Raw genomic sequence first — 13,695 nt, 5'->3', positions numbered from 1 at the left:
GTGCTCTGATGACTACCTGACCAGATATATCTGTTATAACTGGGGAGAGTGGTGCTCTGATGACTACCTGACCAGATATATCTGTTATAACTGGGGAGAGTGGTGCTCTGATGACTACCTGACCAGATGGGGAGAGTGGTGCTCTGATGACTACCTGACCAGATATATCTGTTATAACTGGGGAGAGTGGTGCTCTGATGACTACCTGACCAGATGGGGAGAGTGGTGCTCTGATGACTACCTGACCAGATATATCTGTTATGACTGGGGAGAGTGGTGCTCTGATGACTACCTGACCAGATGGGGAGAGTGGTGCTCTGATGACTACCTGACCAGATATATCTGTTATGACTGGGGAGAGTGGTGCTCCGATGACTACCTGACCAGATATATCTGTTATGACTGGGGAGAGTGGTGCTCTGATGACTACCTGACCAGATGGGGAGAGTGGTGCTCTGATGACTACCTGACCAGATATATCTGTTATGACTGGGGAGAGTGGTGCTCTGATGACTACCTGACCAGATATATCTGTTATGACTGGGGAGAGTGGTGCTCTGATGACTACCTGACCAGATGGGGAGAGTGGTGCTCTGATGACTACCTGACCAGATATATCTGTTATGACTGGGGAGAGTGGTGCTCTGATGACTACCTGACCAGATATATCTGTTATGACTGGGGAGAGTGGTGCTCTGATGACTACCTGACCAGATGGGGAGAGTGGTGCTCTGATGACTACCTGACCAGATATATCTGTTATGACTGGGGAGAGTGGTGCTCTGATGACTACCTGACCAGATATATCTGTTATGACTGGGGAGAGTGGTGCTCTGACTACCTGACCAGATATATCTGTTATGACTGGGGAGAGTGGTGCTCTGATGACTACCTGACCAGATATATCTGTTATGACTGGGGAGAGTGGTGCTCTGATGACTACCTGACCAGATGGGGAGAGTGGTGCTCTGATGACTACCTGACCAGATATATCTGTTATGACTGGGGAGAGTGGTGCTCTGATGACTACCTGACCAGATATATCTGTTATAACTGGGGAGAGTGGTGATCTGATGACTACCTGACCAGATATATCTGTTATGACTGGGGAGAGTGGTGCTCTGATGACTACCTGACCAGATATATCTGTTATGACTGGGGAGAGTGGTGCTCTGATGACTACCTGACCAGATATATCTGTTATGACTGGGGAGAGTGGTGCTCTGACTACCTGACCAGATATATCTGTTATGACTGGGGAGAGTGGTGCTCTGATGACTACCTGACCAGATATATCTGTTATGACTGGGGAGAGTGGTGCTCTGATGACTACCTGACCAGATGGGGAGAGTGGTGCTCTGATGACTACCTGACCAGATATATCTGTTATGACTGGGGAGAGTGGTGCTCTGATGACTACCTGACCAGATATATCTGTTATGACTGGGGAGAGTGGTGCTCTGATGACTACCTGACCAGATATATCTGTTATGACTGGGGAGAGTGGTGCTCTGATGACAGCCTGACCAGATATATCTGTTATTACTGGGGAGAGTGGTGCTCTGATGACTACCTGACCAGATATATCTGTTATGACTGGGGAGAGTGGTGCTCTGATGACTACCTGACCAGATATATCTGTTATGACTGGGGAGAGTGGTGCTCTGATGACTACCTGACCAGATATATCTGTTATGACTGGGGAGAGTGGTGCTCTGATGACTATCTGACCAGATATATCTGTTATGACTGGGGAGAGTGGTGCTCTGATGACTACCTGACCAGATATATCTGTTATGACTGGGGAGAGTGGTGCTCTGATGACTAGCTGACCAGATGGGGAGAGTGGTGCTCTGATGACTACCTGACCAGATATATCTGTTATGACTGGGGAGAGTGGTGATCTGATGACTACCTGACCAGATGGGGAGAGTGGTGCTCTGATGACTACCTGACCAGATATATCTGTTATAACTGGGGAGAGTGGTGATCTGATGACTACCTGACCAGATGGGGAGAGTGGTGCTCTGATGACTACCTGACCAGATATATCTGTTATAACTGGGGAGAGTGGTGATCTGATGACTACCTGACCAGATATATCTGTTATGACTGGGGAGAGTGGTGCTCTGATGACTACCTGACCAGATATATCTGTTATGACTGGGGAGAGTGCTGCTCTGATGACTACCTGACCAGATATATCTGTTATAACTGGGCAGAGTGCTGCTCTGATGACAGCCTGAGTACAGAATCGATAGGTGACTCAGGTACAAGATGCTTTCAACAGCACTCACAATGGGACAATGGCCAAGCTCATGAACACTGAAAGCAGTCAAGGCTTCTCTGTTTCTCTGTTTTAAAAAGAAAAGCCAGTGGATGGGAGAGATTTCAGACACACACACACACACACACACACACACACACACACACACACACACACACACACACAGCAATATCCATAGCTATTTTCTCTCATAGCTGCAACTCCCCAACGGGCTCAGGAGAGGCGAAGGTCAAGTCATGAGTCCTCCAAAACATGACCGCTTCTTAACACCCGCCTGCTTAACCCGGAAGCCAGTCGCACCAATGTGTCGGAGGAAACACTATTCAACTCATGACCGGAGTCAGCCTGCAGGCGCCCGGCCCACCACCAGAGCACACTATGAGCCAAGTAAAGCCCCCTCGGACAAACCCTCCCCTAACCCGGACAACGCTGGGCCAATTGTGCATGCCCTATGGCACTCCCGGTCATGGCCGGTTGTGACACAGCCTGGGATCAAAGCCGGGTCTGTAGTGACGCCTCAAGCACTGTGATGAAGTGCCTTACACCTCTGAGCCACTCAGGAGGCCCATTCCTTTTATTTTTTATCCTGAAAAACTCCCCAGTCCTTAACGATTACAAGCATACCCATAACATGATGCAGCCACCACTATGCTTGAAAATATGGTACTCAGCAATGTTTTGTATTGTATTGGTCCTTAACACAACACCTTGTAGGCCAGTGACAAAAAAATCTCAATTTAATCAATTTTACATTCAGGCTGTAGCACAACAAAATGTGGAAAAGGTTAAGGGGTGTGAGGACCGTTCAACCATCTTAAATGAATATACCTTTGTTCTCACAGGTCCAGCCGAAGCCTCCAAAGAAGAAGTGTGAGTATGGTTGTCTCTCTCTCTCTCTCTGGCCCCAAGCACATATTTCTCTCACTAATCCACTGCTTTTCAATTCTTAAAGGGGCACAAACGAGTGTACACATTATTTGGGGAGTAGGGGGAATCGGCATTGAACCCATGTTGTTATTGTTGTTGTTGTCAGTATGACAGCCGTTGGTGGAGAATGTGCTGTTGTTGTCAGTATGACAGCCGTTGGTGGAGAATGTGCTGTTGTTGTCAGTATGACAGCCGTTGGTGGAGAATGTGCTGTTGTTGTCAGTAATGACAGCTGTAGATGGAGAATGTGTTGTTGTTTTCAGTATGACAGCTGTAGGTGGAGAATGTGTTGTTGTTGTCAGTATGACAGCTGTAGGTGGAGAATGTGCTGTTGTTGTCAGTAATGACAGCTGTAGATGGAGAATGTGTTGTTGTTTTCAGTATGACAGCTGTAGATGGAGAATGTGCTGTTGTTGTCAGTATGACAGCTGTAGATGCAGAATGTGCTGTTGTTGTCAGTATGACAGCTGTAGATGGAGAATGTGCTGTTGTTGTCAGTATGACAGCCGTTGGTGGAGAATGTGTTGTTGTTGTCAGTATGACAGCCATTGGTGGAGAATGTGCTGTTGTTGTCAGTATGACAGCCGTTGGTGGAGAATGTGTTGTTGTTGTCAGTATGACAGCTGTAGGTGGAGAATGTGCTGTTGTTGTCAGTATGACAGCCGTTGGTGGAGAATGTGTTGTTGTTGTCAGTATGACAGCCATTGGTGGAGAATGTGCTGTTGTTGTCAGTATGACAGCCGTTGGTGGAGAATGTGTTGTTGTTGTCAGTATGACAGCTGTAGGTGGAGAATGTGCTGTTGTTGTCAGTATGACAGCCGTTGGTGGAGAATGTGCTGTTGTTGACAGTATGACAGCCGTTGGTGGAGAATGTGCTTTTGTTGTCAGTATGACAGCTGTAGGTGGAGAATGTGCTGTTGTTGTCAGTATGACAGCTGTAGGTGGAGAATGTGCTGTTGTTGTCAGTATGACAGCTGTAGGTGGAGAATGTGTTGTTGTTGTCAGTATGACAGCCGTTGGTGGAGAATGTGTTGTTGTTGTCAGTATGACAGCTGTAGGTGGAGAATGTGCTGTTGTTGTCAGTAATGACAGCTGTAGATGGAGAATGTGCTGTTGTTGTCAGTATGACAGCCGTTGGTGGAGAATGTGCTGTTGTTGTCATTATGACAGCCGTTGGTGGAGAATGTGCTGTTGTTGTCAGTATGACAGCCGTTGGTGGAGAATGTGCTGTTGTTGTCAGTATGACAGCCATTGGTGGAGAATGTGCTGTTGTTGTCAGTAATGACAGCTGTAGATGGAGAATGTGTTGTTGTTTTCAGTATGACAGCTGTAGGTGGAGAATGTGTTGTTGTTGTCAGTATGACAGCTGTAGGTGGAGAATGTGCTGTTGTTGTCAGTAATGACAGCTGTAGATGGAGAATGTGTTGTTGTTTTCAGTATGACAGCTGTAGATGGAGAATGTGCTGTTGTTGTCAGTATGACAGCTGTAGATGCAGAATGTGCTGTTGTTGTCAGTATGACAGCTGTAGATGGAGAATGTGCTGTTGTTGTCAGTATGACAGCCGTTGGTGGAGGATGTGCTGTTGTTGTCAGTATGACAGCTGTAGGTGGAGAATGTGTTGTTGTTGTCAGTATGACAGCTGTAGGTGGAGAATGTGTTGTTGTTGTCAGTATGACAGCTGTAGGTGGAGAATGTGCTGTTGTTGTCAGTATGACAGCTGTAGGTGGAGAATGTGTTGTTGTTTTCAGTATGACGGCTGTAGGTGGAGAATGTGCTGTTGTTGTCAGTATGACAGCTGTAGATGCAGAATGTGCTGTTGTCAGTATGACAGCCGTTGGTGGAGGATGTGCTGTTGTTGTCAGTATGACAGCTGTAGGTGGAGAATGTGCTGTTGTTGTCAGTATGACAGCTGTAGGTGGAGAATGTGTTGTTGTTTTCAGTATGACGGCTGTAGGTGGAGAATGTGCTGTTGTTGTCAGTATGACAGCTGTAGATGCAGAATGTGCTGTTGTCAGTATGACAGCCGTTGGTGGAGGATGTGCTGTTGTTGTCAGTATGACAGCTGTAGGTGGAGAATGTGCTGTTGTTGTCAGTATGACAGCCATTGGTGGAGAATGTGTTGTTGTTTTCAGTATGACAGCTGTAGGTGGAGAATGTGCTGTTGTTTTCAGTATGACAGCTGTAGGTGGAGAATGTGCTGTTGTCAGTAATGACAGCTGTAGATGGAGAATGTGTTGTTGTTTTCAGTATGACAGCTGTAGGTGGAGAATGTGTTGTTGTTTTCAGTATGACAGCTGTAGGTGGAGAATGTGTTGTTGTTGTCAGTATGACAGCTGTAGGTGGAGAATGTGCTGTTGTTGTCAGTAATGACAGCTGTAGATGGAGAATGTGTTGTTGTTTTCAGTATGACAGCTGTAGATGGAGAATGTGCTGTTGTTGTCAGTATGACAGCTGTAGATGCAGAATGTGCTGTTGTTGTCAGTATGACAGCTGTAGATGGAGAATGTGCTGTTGTTGTCAGTATGACAGCCGTTGGTGGAGGATGTGCTGTTGTTGTCAGTATGACAGCTGTAGGTGGAGAATGTGTTGTTGTTGTCAGTATGACAGCTGTAGGTGGAGAATGTGTTGTTGTTGTCAGTATGACAGCTGTAGGTGGAGAATGTGCTGTTGTTGTCAGTATGACAGCTGTAGGTGGAGAATGTGTTGTTGTTTTCAGTATGACGGCTGTAGGTGGAGAATGTGCTGTTGTTGTCAGTATGACAGCTGTAGATGCAGAATGTGCTGTTGTCAGTATGACAGCCGTTGGTGGAGGATGTGCTGTTGTTGTCAGTATGACAGCTGTAGGTGGAGAATGTGCTGTTGTTGTCAGTATGACAGCCATTGGTGGAGAATGTGTTGTTGTTTTCAGTATGACAGCTGTAGGTGGAGAATGTGCTGTTGTTTTCAGTATGACAGCTGTAGGTGGAGAATGTGCTGTTGTTGTCAGTAATGACAGCTGTAGATGGAGAATTTGTTTTTATTTTTTAGTATGACAGCTGTAGGTGGAGAATGTGTTGTTGTTGTCAGTATGACAGCTGTAGGTGGAGAATGTGCTGTTGTTGTCAGTAATGACAGCTGTAGATGGAGAATGTGTTGTTGTTTTCAGTATGACAGCTGTAGATGGAGAATGTGCTGTTGTTTTCAGTATGACAGCTGTAGGTGGAGAATGTGTTGTTGTTTTCAGTATGACAGCTGTAGGTGGAGAATGTGTTGTTGTTGTCAGTATGACAGCCGTTGGTGGAGAATGTGCTGTTGTTGTCAGTATGACAGCTGTAGGTGGAGAATGTGCTGTTGTCGTCAGTATGACAGCTGTAGGTGGAGAATCATTAAAGGTGAAGAACCTTCCACGTTACTGCTCTGTTTATTCCAGCCAGGCACCACAAACATCTCCATCCGGTCTCACTCACACTCAGTCCTCACCTTGCCCACAGGGCCCTGCCTCTCAACCATAAAAGGAAAAACACAATTTCCTAGAATTAATGAGTCAGACAGTCAAATAATGTGGACTACTTCCTGATAAGCATATCAGTTAGGCAGAGTTCTCAACAAGCTGCCTGATAAACATATTGACAGTTAGGCAGAGTTCTCAACAAGCTGCCTGATAAACATATTGACAGTTAGGCAGAGTTCTCAACAAGCTGCCTGATAAACATATTGACAGTTAGGCAGAGTTCTCAACAAGCTGCCTGATAAACATATTGACAGTTAGGCAGAGTTCTCAACAAGCTGCCTGATAAACATATTGCCATTCATTAACCTTTGTTTGATGTGACCGTGTGTTTGACCGTGTGTCAGAGCTCCCGGGGGTGATGGACTTATCACTGACTGGCTGACTTATTACTGACTGACTGAGTCATGACTGACTGACTGAGTTATGACTGACTGAGTTATGACTGACTGACTGAGTTATGACTGACTGACTGAGTTATGACTGACTGACTGAGTTATGACTGACTGAGTTATGACTGACTGACTGAGTTATGACTGACTGACTGAGTTATGACTGACTGGCTGAGTTATGACTGGCTGAGTTATGACTGAGTTATGACTGACTGAGTTATGACTGACTGACTGAGTTATGACTGACTGACTGAGTTATTACTGACTGACAGAGTTATGACTGACTGAGTTATGACTGATTGAGTTATGACTGGCTGACTGAGTTATGACTGACTGAGTTATGACTGACTGACTGAGTTATTACTGAGTGACTGAGTTATTACTGACTGACTGAGTTATGACTGACTGAGTTATGACTGACTGACTGAGTTATGACTGACTGACTGAGTTATGACTGACTGACTGAGTTATGACTGAATGACTGAGTTATGACTGGCTGAGTTATGACTGACTGACTGAGTTATGACTGACTGATTGAGTTATGACTGACTGACTGAGTTATGACTGACTGACTGAGTTATGACTGAGTGACTGAGTTATGACTGAGTGACTGAGTTATGACTGAGTGACTGAGTTATGACTGAGTGACTGAGTTGTGACTGACTGACTGAGTTATGACTGACTGACTGAGTTATGACTGACTGACTGAGTTATGACTGACTGACTGAGTTATGACTGACTGAGTTATGACTGACTGAGTTATGACTGACTGACTGAGTTATGACTGACTGACTGAGTTATGACTGACTGACTGCGTTACGACTGACAGAGTTGTGACTGAGTTATTACTGACTGACTGAGTTATGACTGACTGACTGAGTTATGACTGACTGACTGAGTTATGACTGACAGAGTTATGACTGACTGACTGAGTTATTACTGACTGACTGAGTTATGACTGACTGACTGCGTTATGACTGACTGACTGCGTTATGACTGAGTGACTGAGTTATGACTGACTGAGTTATGACTGACTGACTGAGTTATGACTGACTGACTGCGTTATGACTGACTGCGTTATGACTGACTGACTGAGTTATGACTGACTGAGTTATGACTGACTGAGTTATGACTGACAGAGTTATGACTGACTGACTGAGTTATGACTGACTGACTGAGTTATGACTGACAGAGTTATGACTGACAGAGTTATGACTGACTGACTGAGTTATGACTGACTGACTGAGTTATGACTGACTGACTGCGTTATGACTGACTGACTGAGTTATGACTGACTGACTGAGTTATGACTGACTGAGTTATGACTGACTGAGTTATGACTGACTGACTGAGTTATGACTGACTGACTGAGTTATGACTGACTGACTGAGTTATGACTGACAGAGTTATGACTGACTGACTGAGTTATGACTGACTGACTGAGTTATGACTGACTGAGTTATGACTGACTGACTGAGTTATGACTGACTGACTGAGTTATGACTGACTGAGTTATGACTGACTGAGTTATGACTGACTGAGTTATGACTGACTGACTGAGTTATGACTGACTGACTGAGTTATGACTGACTGGCTGAGTTATGACTGGCTGAGTTATGACTGAGTTATGACTGACTGAGTTTTGACTGACTGACTGAGTTATGACTGACTGACTGAGTTATTACTGACTGACAGAGTTATGACTGACTGAGTTATGACTGATTGAGTTATGACTGGCTGACTGAGTTATGACTGACTGGCTGAGTTATGACTGGCTGAGTTATGACTGAGTTATGACTGACTGAGTTTTGACTGACTGACTGAGTTATGACTGACTGACTGAGTTATTACTGACTGACAGAGTTATGACTGACTGAGTTATGACTGATTGAGTTATGACTGACTGACCGAGTTATGACTGATTGAGTTATGACTGACTGACTGAGTTATTACTGAGTGACTGAGTTATTACTGACTGACTGAGTTATGACTGACTGAGTTATGACTGACTGACTGAGTTATGACTGACTGACTGAGTTATGACTGACTGACTGAGTTATGACTGGCTGAGTTATGACTGACTGACTGAGTTATGACTGACTGACTGAGTTATGACTGACTGAGTTATGACTGACTGAGTTATGACTGACTGAGTTATGACTGACTGACTGAGTTATGACTGACTGACTGAGTTATGACTGACTGACTGCGTTACGACTGACAGAGTTGTGACTGAGTTATTACTGACTGACTGAGTTATGACTGACTGACTGAGTTATGACTGACTGACTGAGTTATGACTGACAGAGTTATGACTGACTGACTGAGTTATTACTGACTGACTGAGTTATGACTGACTGACTGAGTTATGACTGACTGACTGAGTTATGACTGACTGAGTTATGACTGACTGAGTTATGACTGACTGACTGAGTTATGACTGACTGACTGAGTTATGACTGACTGACTGCGTTACGACTGACAGAGTTGTGACTGAGTTATTACTGACTGACTGAGTTATGACTGACTGACTGAGTTATGACTGACTGACTGAGTTATGACTGACAGAGTTATGACTGACTGACTGAGTTATTACTGACTGACTGAGTTATGACTGACTGACTGCGTTATGACTGACTGCGTTATGACTGACTGACTGAGTTATGACTGACTGAGTTATGACTGACAGAGTTATGACTGACTGACTGAGTTATGACTGACTGACTGAGTTATGACTGACTGAGTTATGACTGACTGACTGAGTTATGACTGACTGACTGAGTTATGACTGACTGACTGCGTTATGACTGACTGACTGAGTTATGACTGACAGAGTTATGACTGACTGACTGAGTTATGACTGACTGACTGAGTTATGACTGACTGACAGAGTTATGACTGAGTGACTGAGTTATTACTGACTGACTGACTGACTGAGTTATGACTGAGTGACTGAGTTATTACTGACTGACTGAGTTATGACTGACTTACTGAGTTATTACTGAGTGACTGAGTTATGACTGACTGACTGACTGAGTTATGACTGACTTACTGAGTTATTACTGAGTGACTGAGTTATGACTGACTGACTGACTGACTGAGTTATGACTGACAAGAGTTATGACTGAGTGACTGAGTTATGACTGACTGACTGAGTTATGACTGACTTACTGAGTTATTACTGAGTGACTGAGTTATTACAGACTGACTGAAGTATTACTGACTGAGTTATTACTGACTGACTGAATTGTTACTGACTATTACTGACTGATGATGTCGTTTACAGCACAGAGGAGTCTGCACAACAAGAAGAAAAAAGGATGTGAGTAACATGGCCTGTGTGTGTGTGACTTTGTTTGCTTGAAGGTCACTGTGATCAAGACCTGTCTGTGTGTGTGTGTGTGTGTGTGTGTGTGTGTGTGTGTGTGTGTGTGTGTGTGTGTGTGTGTGTGTGTGTGTGTGTGTGTGTGTGTGTGTGTGTGTGTGTGTGTGTGTGTGTGTGTGTGTGTGTGTGTGTGTCTTCTCTCAGGAACTATGGAGGTGTGTATGTGGGACTACCAGCAGACCTGAGCATTATGCCTCCTATCCAGATGGGAACACACCAAGGTAACAGTCATACAGAGACAGGCTGAGTATTGTTCTTACACAAGATGTGCTGGGTTTGGATGTGAGTTTGAGAGGATGTCCACGTCTCAATGTGTTTCTCAGCCTCCGTTATAGACACAAAGACTCTCAATTTCCTGTCAGGCCTTAGAGGTCAGGAGGAAGCATGAGAGAGTTCTGGTTAAAATACTTCTGACTGAGGAGGATCATTCTGAGAGAGAGGATGTGGATATGGTGCTGTGGAACTGATCTGGTGGTGTGTTAGCAATCTGTTGGTGTGTTGTGATCTGGTGGTGTGTTAGCAATCTGTTGGTGTGTTGTGATCTGGTGGTGTGTTAGTGATCTGGTGGTGTGTTAGTGATCTGGTGGTGTGTTAGTGATCTGGTGGTGTGTTAGTGATCTGGTGGTGTGTTAGTGATCTGGTGTGTGTGATATTGATGCAACAGATACAGGTTATACACAGTGAAGATGGGTAAGAAAAAACGGGTTAGGTTTAGGGGTTAGGGAAAATAGGATTTTGATTGGGACTGAATTGTGTATGTGTGTGCGTGCGTGAGAGTACACATTTGTGTGCTCGTGTGTGTGTTTGTGTGTCCCGTTGGGTGTTATAATGAGGAGACTGGGGTCCTGTGGCAGGTAATTGGTAATGCCACTCTCCCCAGGGACTGGCAGAAGTGATGAGCACCTCGAGGAGGCTAGGGCTTACAGCCTTAATGAAGCTGTGTGTGTGTGTGTGTGTGTGTGTGTGTGTGTGTGTGTGTGTGTGTGTGTGTGTGTGTGTGTGTGTGTGTGTGTGTGTGTGTGTGTGTGTGTGTGTGTGTGTGTGTGTGTGTGTGTGTGTGTGTGTGTGTGTGTGTGTGTGTGTGTCTGTGTCAACGTCTAGTCATTTTCTCTTTTCTCCCCACAGATGAGTGAAGCATCATTGAAACACCTTTCACTAAAGGTATAATGCCAACAGCCCCGATCTCAAAAGCAGATGTCAATATCCTATGTTAAACTCTCTGCCTCAATCTCAGAAGTTCATCTTTTGGGACTCTCACACCCACTACAGAGAGAGAGAGAGAGAACCTTCAGGATAATGATGATTTCAGCTAGAATGAAGGAATGAATTGTTCTCTTTGATCTCTGATTGGCTCCATGGGACCCAGTAGAACCCCTGGAGGACCAATCATCTCCCTCTCTCGCGCCATAGGAACTGAACTGGGATCAGTTTATAAGGTGAGTAATCAGACAATGGGTCATATGCTCACCATGGATGTGACTGCTCAGGAATCAGCATTGTGTTTAATAGGCACAAAACAGAAGAAAAAAGTCTAAAACTAAATGAAAGGGAGAGGTACTTGTCCAATAAGAAATACTTGTTTTCATTTGGGTTACACAAAATTTGAAAACAGGCACCCTAATGAACACGACCCAGGTCAAAGGGCATCACGGATGTTGGAGTCGGCATTCACCACTCAGGATCATGAGACAAGACAACCTTCTACTCAGAACTAAATGTCAGACGGGATCAGATAGGCCTATTCAGATCTCAGCAATACCAGGAAACAAAACAAGACCTCTCTCAGAACTCCTATTCAAATATTTCTTGATTTTCTCTCTCTGTCTCTCAGTCAATAGTTCTCAGAAATTCTCTCAATAGGAGCTGGATCAAATGTTCCCCATTTTATCATTGGTCGAATAGAGAAGAATCTTTCTTCACTCAATATGTAGCATATGTATTTGGAGCATCAATATGTAACATATGTATTTGGAGCATCAATATGTAGCATATGTATTTGGAGCATCAATATGTAGCATATGTATTTGGAGCATCAATATGTAGCATATGTATTTGGAGCATCAATATGTAACATATGTATTTGGAGCATCAATATGTAACATATGTATTTGGAGCATCAATATGTAACATATGTATTTGGAGCATCAATATGTAGCATATGTATTTGGAGCATCAATATGTAACATATGTATTTGGAGCATCAATATGTAGCATATGTATTTGGAGCATCAATATGTAGCATATGTATTTGGAGCATCCACGGTTTCTTTTCTTGAATGTATTCCAACATGTTAAATATTTTCACAACATAGTTTCCACATTCTTAAATAAATCTCTTGGAAATGCATTGTGTGCTCGTGTGCATATGTCTTCACGTATGATTTCTGTACGTGTGTGTGCATGTGTTGTGTGTGCATGTGTTGTGTGTGCATGTGTTGTGTGTGCATGTGTTGTGTGTCTGTTTCTGTGTGTAATTGAAAGGTATATTCCTCACCATTCATCTCCTCAGTATGACTAGCTTACACTTCATGTACAGTTTACTTGTTTCAAATGACTATAGACTAGTTTTAGATCGACTCCTTGGAGACTGTAACTATCAGCTCCCGCGGAGACTGTAACTACCGACTCCTTGGAGACCGTAACTACCGACTTCTTGGAGACCGTAACTACTGACTCCTTGGAAACCATAACTATCAACTCCTTGGAGACCGTAACTAACGACTTCTTGGAGACCATAACTATCAACTCCTTGGAGACCGTAACTACCGACTCCTTGGAGACCATAACTATCGACTCCTTGGAGACCGTAACTATCAACTCCTTGGAGACCGTAACTACCGACTCCTTGGAGACCATAACTATCAACTCCTTGGAGACCGTAACTACCGACTTCTTGGAGACCATAACTATCAACTCCTTGGAGACCGTAACTACCGACTCCTTGGAGACCATAACTATCGACTCCTTGGAGACCGTAACTAACGACTTCTTGGAGACCATAACTATCAACTCCTTGGAGACCGTAACTACCGACTCCTTGGAGACCATAACTATCGACTCCTTGGAGACCGTAACTAACGACTTCTTGGAGACCATAACTATCAACTCCTTGGAGACCGTAACTACCGACTCCTTGGAGACCGTAACTATCAACTCCTTGGAGACCGTAACTACCGACACCTTGGAGACCGTCAACTACCGACTCCTTGGAGACCG

The 13,695-nt window shown here is 44.3% G+C and overlaps 1 long non-coding RNA gene across 1 annotated transcript in view; it reads left to right on the top strand.

Annotated features, from left to right (window-relative positions):
• Positions 1-12,792, top strand: part of LOC124021742 — a 17,332-nt gene extending 4,540 nt beyond the window's left edge. The window contains exons 2-5 of the long non-coding RNA XR_006836304.1: positions 3,130-3,157; positions 10,381-10,416; positions 10,624-10,700; positions 11,605-12,792. This is a non-coding gene — a long non-coding RNA (uncharacterized LOC124021742). The remainder of the gene's footprint in view (positions 1-3,129; positions 3,158-10,380; positions 10,417-10,623; positions 10,701-11,604) is intronic.
• The last annotated feature ends 903 nt before the right edge of the window (positions 12,793-13,695 follow it).

The sequence above is a fragment of the Oncorhynchus gorbuscha genome, unplaced genomic scaffold, assembly GCF_021184085.1.
Source record: "Oncorhynchus gorbuscha isolate QuinsamMale2020 ecotype Even-year unplaced genomic scaffold, OgorEven_v1.0 Un_scaffold_1193, whole genome shotgun sequence".
Lineage (NCBI taxonomy): Eukaryota > Metazoa > Chordata > Actinopteri > Salmoniformes > Salmonidae > Oncorhynchus > Oncorhynchus gorbuscha.
The sequence above is the reverse complement of the archived record's forward strand: the minus strand, read 5'-3'. Positions and strand labels throughout refer to the sequence as shown.